We start from the raw sequence: 6700 nt of genomic DNA, 5'->3' as shown, positions 1-6700 counted from the left end.
AAAAGAGTCAGCCAAATCTTTAAGAGTTGCCTCAGACTTTCTTAATTCATCTACACTTGCCTCCGCTACTGTTACTTCTGGTTGTTCTCCTTCTAGCAAATTGTATCTCCCTTGCCATGTAGTACCAGTAAGACCAGTGCATGTAGTATCTGAGATTAAGCCCTTCCTTGACGGTGTAGCAGCTTGGCCTGAGGCGGGTGTCGCAGTAGAACCTGCCATCTTCTTGGACTTTTTCCCCATCATATTCAGACTTCTCTCGTCAGTCGAATTCTACACAAGTGCAAGAGAAACCGTAACAAAGAAATAACAATGACAATCCATAACGGGATACATATATGATTTGAAGCATGGCGAGATTATTCTAAAAAGAGGCTGCGGATTTAATGATTTGAGCAGGCGCCGTAGATGTAATGATGGTGATTTTACGGCCTTCAGCTTCATAAATGACCATTACTTAAGTTATTAAACCAAATGACTCCTTAAAGCGTGTAATAGATCCTTCAAAGGTCTAATCGTAGTTATCCGTTAATTCGAAGGGGCAAGGCTTTTAAATACGCATGCATTACCTTATCCCTTTATTTAACGGCTTTTTGAAATCTGTGATTTTGTCAAATCGATTTAAATATAACTTTAATGCTTTGAAATAATCACCTTTTGGAACTGAGGTCATCATTATGCGTCATCATATCGCATCGGAAGTGTGTGTGTGGCGTTATCGTTTGGGAAAGTTTTTAAGCGAACGCCGATTGCGGTATCGCATTCGGCGCGCGAACATAACCCCAAATGTGTGTCAATTGCTTTTACCGAATGCCGATAGCCGATATCGCATCGGGCCGGAGTGTTAGAACGTTTTCCACACGACATAGTGGCATGTCGATAGCCGATCGCCGATATCGCGTCGCATCGGGGAAAAGGTATGTTCCCTTTTGTGTGTGCATTTGCTATTGCCGATGGCCGATAGCGATATCGCATCGGGAAAAACCAAGATGGCAACCGAACATGCGATTACTTCTTTGGACTTAACCAAAAATTGCTTAATACTTGCTCAATAAGGGTTTTTGCATAAATTCATTTGATTACCGTACCTTATTTGAACAGGTTTATTAATGCCAATTAAAAATTTTAAAAGGGACCCATTTCATATGTAACTTGTTTGTGATAAAATTGTTATGAAATGGGGGGTTGTTGTAGGGCACAACAGAAAGGCAAATTTTACATCCATTTGGTGTAGTTTGAATTTCTGAAAACTATAAAGAGCAAGGAACATTCTTATGGCTTCAAGTCTAGCAACAGGTGCAAAAGTTTCTTCAAAATCTATACCTTCTTGTTGATCATATCCTTTACAAACAAGTCTGCCCTTGTTTCTAATAACTTCTCCATTTTCATTCAGCTTGTTTTTGAATATCCATTTAGTTCCTATGATATTCTTATCATGAGGTCTAGGAACTAATTCCCAAGTATTATTCTTTTCAATTTGCTCAAGTTTTTCATTCATGGTCTTGACCCAACATTCATCTTTGCATGCCTAATTTAAATTTTGAGGTTCGGCGGAGGATAGCAATGCTAGATAGCTTGAAGCTTCTATAATAGTTCTTCTTGTCTACACACCTGCCTCTTTCTGTCCCAAAACTTGAGTCTCTCGATGATTTCTCTGAACATATCTGGATGGAATCTTTTCTTCTACTGTTATGTCTTCTTCGGGTGCTTCATTGGTTTCTTCTTAAGAATTAGTCTGATTTGATGTGGGAGGATAATCCTCATCTTCTTCATAATCTTTGGATTTTATTTGTTTTGGATTTTTGTATGCTTCATCAACCACAACATCAATACTTTCAATAATTTTCCCAAGTCTTTTATTAAAACATTTATATCCTTTACTTCGGGAAGAGTAACCAAGGAGAATACCTTCATCTGCTCTGGGTTCAAACTTACCAAGTTTTTCATTAGTCATTTTGATGTAACATTTGCTTCCAAAAACTTTGAAGTATTTTAAAGTACGAGTCTTACCATACCAAAGTTCATGTGGAGTTTGAGTGTTGTTTACCTGAACATTTCCTTGGTTGAGGATAGTGATGGTAGCGAATGCAGCTTCACCCCAGAAGGTTGTAGGAGTTTCAGACTCATCTAGCATAGCAGGAGCCATTTGTTGAACAGTTCTGTTCATCCTTTCTACTACTCCATTTTGCTGAGGAGTCCTTGCGGTGGAGAATTTCCTTTTTATTCCATGTTCTTCACAAAAGTCAAAGAATTCATCCGAGGTAAATTCCCCTCCTCGATCAGATCTGAGGCATTTTATTTTTTGATCTGATTCATTTTCAACCAAAGCTTTGAAGGCTTTTAACTTTTCAAATGCTTCATTTTTATGCTTTAGAAGTCCTATCCAACACATTATGGAAAAATCATCAATGAACAATATAAAGTATTCTTCTCCACGAGGTGACTTTTTCCTTGATGGTCCACATAAATCAGTATGAACAAGTTCAATAGGCTCACTAGCTCATCCTTCCTTCTTAGGGAAGTGAGATCTGGTTTGCTTACCAACTTGACAAGATTTGCATATTGTATTTTCTGGAATGCTGATATCAGTAAGATCACGAATAGCCTGGAATCTACATGCTTTTCTTAATTGAGAGAAGCTTAGATGCACCAATCTTCTGTGCCATAGCCAGTGTTCATCATTTTTACTTAAATAGCACTGTCGTTGTCCTCCCTTGAGTATGTATAAGTTGTTTGGAGTTCTTATACCTTTGATCACGGTTTCTCCTGTATCAAGCTCACAAACAACACATCCATTTGATCGAAATACTACTTCATTTCCTTGATCACACATTTGACTGACACTCAAAAAGTTATGCTTTAGACCATCAACGTACATAACATTCCCTGCTTTAACTCTTTCCTTTAAGAGAATATAGCCTTTACCTTTTATGACAGCAGGAGTGTCATTTCCAAATGATACCTTCTTTTCCTCTTCTAAGGAATTATATGAATGAAGTTTTTCTTTGTCATATGTCATGTGTTTTGAGCATCCACTGTCGATGTATCACTGATTTTCTTGTCCTTTTGCATACAAGGTTGTACCACATCTTTCTATTTACTATTCTTTATTTCTCCATATTTTGGGACTTAATGGAGTTTGCTCCTTCTGAGATGTTTGTCAAAATTTAGTCCTGCATTCAGATTCTTCATGACCGAAGTTGTTGCAAATAGAGAATTCTGTTTCATTTTCAACAAGAGAAAAGTTATTGTAGGACCCTTTCATGATCCCTGTCACATTCCTTTGATTTTGTGCTTCTCTAGTCATGATGGTCTTGTAAGAAACACATTGAGCAACTTTGTGTCCAAAGTTATGACATGAAAAACATTGGCCATCAAAGAAGTTCTTGCGATTATCAAATCTACTGACCTGGTGATTGTAGTTTCTATTGATATTCATTCTTGAAACAAATTGAGTATGATTTACCTGAGTTTGGTCATAGCTTCTGTTCATCCTTGAAGTAAATTGAGTCTGATTTACCTGGTGATCTGCTTTATGCCTTTGCTGACGATTGTCAAATTGTTCACTGCTCTTTGCTACATCAAGATAGCTTTTAGTGGAAGTTGACGACTTCTATGCTTGAGATGATTCTTCAGTATTTCAAAGACTTGTCTTTATTAGAGGAGAATGCCGCACTTTGATAATTTCATTTAATGTTTCTAATCGTTTAGCAAATCTAAGATTGAGTGCTTTTGTTTTCTCAATATCCTTTCTTAGACCCACAATTTCACATTCTAGTTTTTCATTGTGTTTTTCTCTTTCAGCAAGTTGGAATGTCAAAGTATCTATAATAATATTCTTTTCTTCTAAGAAAATCTTGAGTTTAGAGTTTTCTTCATAAAGGTAATCTTCATCTAAAGCATCCAAGAAATCATCATCTTCAAAAGCCATCAGAAATCTATAGTCATTACTATTTTCATCTTCATCACTAATTGATAGACCATCGATATCTTCATTCGTGTAGTAGCTCTTCTTACTTACACTTTGTTTTCTATTCCATTTTGCAGATTCCTCAACTTTATCAAACTTATCTTTATGAGGACATTTGGTAGCATAATGACTGACTCTTCAACAAGCAAAACATTTGGAAGGTAGTTTAACTCTGAATCTTCCGGAACCCCATTGAAGGTTCTTGACAAACTTTTCTTCTTCTTCTCCTTCTGAAATATGTCTTGATTCATTGAGTTCTTCTTTTCCTAAAGCTTTAAATGCGGCTTCTCCTTTTCTCATCTCGAAAGTAGTTAAAATTTCGTGCAGTTGTGTCATAGTAATAGTCTGAAAATCCTACTTTTCTTCTATGGCAAATACTTTTGATTCAAACTTAGCAGACAAGGATCTTAAAACCTTTTCAACTAAAGTAACTTCTTTTATCTCTTCACCAAAATTATTCATGCAACTAACATCTCATCTATACGTAAGAAGTAACTAGCTATACTTTCATCATTGTGCATTTTGAGAGTTTCATATTGAATTCTGAGAGTTTGTAGTTTTGCACATTTTACCTGAGAGTCTCCCTCATAGCTTAGAATGATTTTGTCCCATATTTCTTTGGCAGATTTGAGCTGCATAACTTTGAAAAATTCTAATTGTGACAGACTTCCCAGTAATGTATTGATAGCCTTGGCATTTGTTTCACATTGCTTTTTACCTGCCGCATCTGTAGGAATTGTTGATGGAAATGTATATCCTCCTTCCACGATTTCCCAGACACATGTTCCAAGAGATTGAAGAGAGGTTGTGGTTCTTACCTTCCAATAAACAAAGTTGCTTCCATCAAAGATTGGTGGTCTGATGGATCCCTTTCTTTCTTGATTACTAATGGTGATGGATCTTCCTTCAAGCGATCAAGATTCTTCTGAAGGACCTGCTCTGATTCCAATTGTTGGAAATAATATTGAGAGGGGGAGTGAATCAGTATTAGCAAGTCAATAATTTTTCATTTCCATAATTAGATTCATATACACTACTTTAGTTAATGGAAATCACGTGTATACACAACTGTGTTTAAGGCAACTAGTGTATATCCTGCAAACTTATGATTCAGTTAATTCATCATATGTTGATCTTTAATTAGTGCATCAGAACCATATAAACAGTAACCAGGTGTAGTAAAAACAAAAGAGACAATCACACACATGAACACAAGATATAATGTGGAAACCAAATGTGGGTGAAAACCACCTACTGCAATCGTCTCTATCTTCTTTTTAATAATAAGAAACTTCTTTTTACAATTTTTGTACTGGTGCAGTCTTATACTAGTACACAGGCTTCTACCTACAGAAGGCTAGAACCTTCTCTGGTTCTCTAGCTTCTCCTGGAAGGGATCTACAACCCCCTAGCTCTTGTACTAGTTGATATGTTTACTAGTACATAGGCGCTGGCCTACAGAAGGCTACAACTTTCTCTTTTCTTCCAGGGACCGCATTTCATAAATTTTCAGACTAGATCCATCAATAACATCATTCAATCATCAAATATATCTGCATCAACCAATCTCCTTTGCACCAACCACAACTGAATCGATCAATCACCTTGAAAAACCTTCAATCTGATCTTTCAGAATAATGTAACCAGAATATAGTAACCAGAACCCAAGCTAGAACCCAAAACACTGCAACAGCAGACAGAAGAAGCTAAAACATATTTTATGAGGTATACACTACTTCCATGTGTCGAACCTATGTGCATACGCTCTTTTCTCAAGGCCAACCTGCGTACAGATCTGCAAATCAAATTTAAGATGTATAGGCTATTTTGATATGCAGAACCAGTGTGTATACATGTCTTTTCTAAGATGAACCTCCGTACAGATCTATAAATTATGATTTAAACATTATAACAATTCCAGACTTCAGTTATACCCAGATCATCATATTTATAGAGTACAACATGCGCCAGTTATTCAGATAAATGATCAAACCATATAAATATACTTTAGTTCAAGCCTTAAGATCTTGATCCATCATTAGATCTTATCCTTCATCAAGTGCTAAGGTTCATCCTTGGTTCAGATCCAGCTATGCACCATAACCCAATAACCTGTATACCAGATCTTGCTCTTCATAAAATATTCAATACTTGAGTGCCTTGGCCTAATGATCTTCCCCTCCTTTTATAGTCTTAGGCCTTACTCAATACCATGGACCAAAACCACTTAGGACCAATACCGTGGACCTAATACTTGGGGTAAATACCTCAGACCACATACCTTGGACCAATACCATGGATCAAAATACCATGGACCAAATACCTTGGACCAAAACTTAGTTCTCCAAGATATACGTGCCTTGAATTCTGTGAAAGTGCATGCGTACATATATGTGACTTGTATATAGTGAACCCACGTGTATACGCAGATTGGTCATTGTTGAACCTGCGTATACCTCTCTTTCTTCATTCTGATCTGAACTTTGTGTTGTTAACCTGCTCAACTATGATATGTCATCTGAGTGAGTTACCATCAAGGACAACACCTGTTTCACAATGCCAACACTTTTTTCTCAAGAGTATTTGGGCCATTATCATATGTTGCTTTTGTGTTTTTAGTAAACAAGTTTCCTTATCTCATAGATTCTAGATATTTATTAAATATCCCTTAAGGGATCAACACTTTGAGGAGATAATATTATTTTAAATTAAAGGAATTATGCTTTTAAGGAA

The sequence above is a fragment of the Pinus tabuliformis genome, chromosome 6 (genome assembly GCF_031772625.1).
Source record: "Pinus tabuliformis cultivar Carrire ecotype Pingquan chromosome 6, CPIR1, whole genome shotgun sequence".
NCBI lineage: Eukaryota > Viridiplantae > Streptophyta > Pinopsida > Pinales > Pinaceae > Pinus > Pinus tabuliformis.
This window is presented reverse-complemented; position numbering follows the sequence as displayed.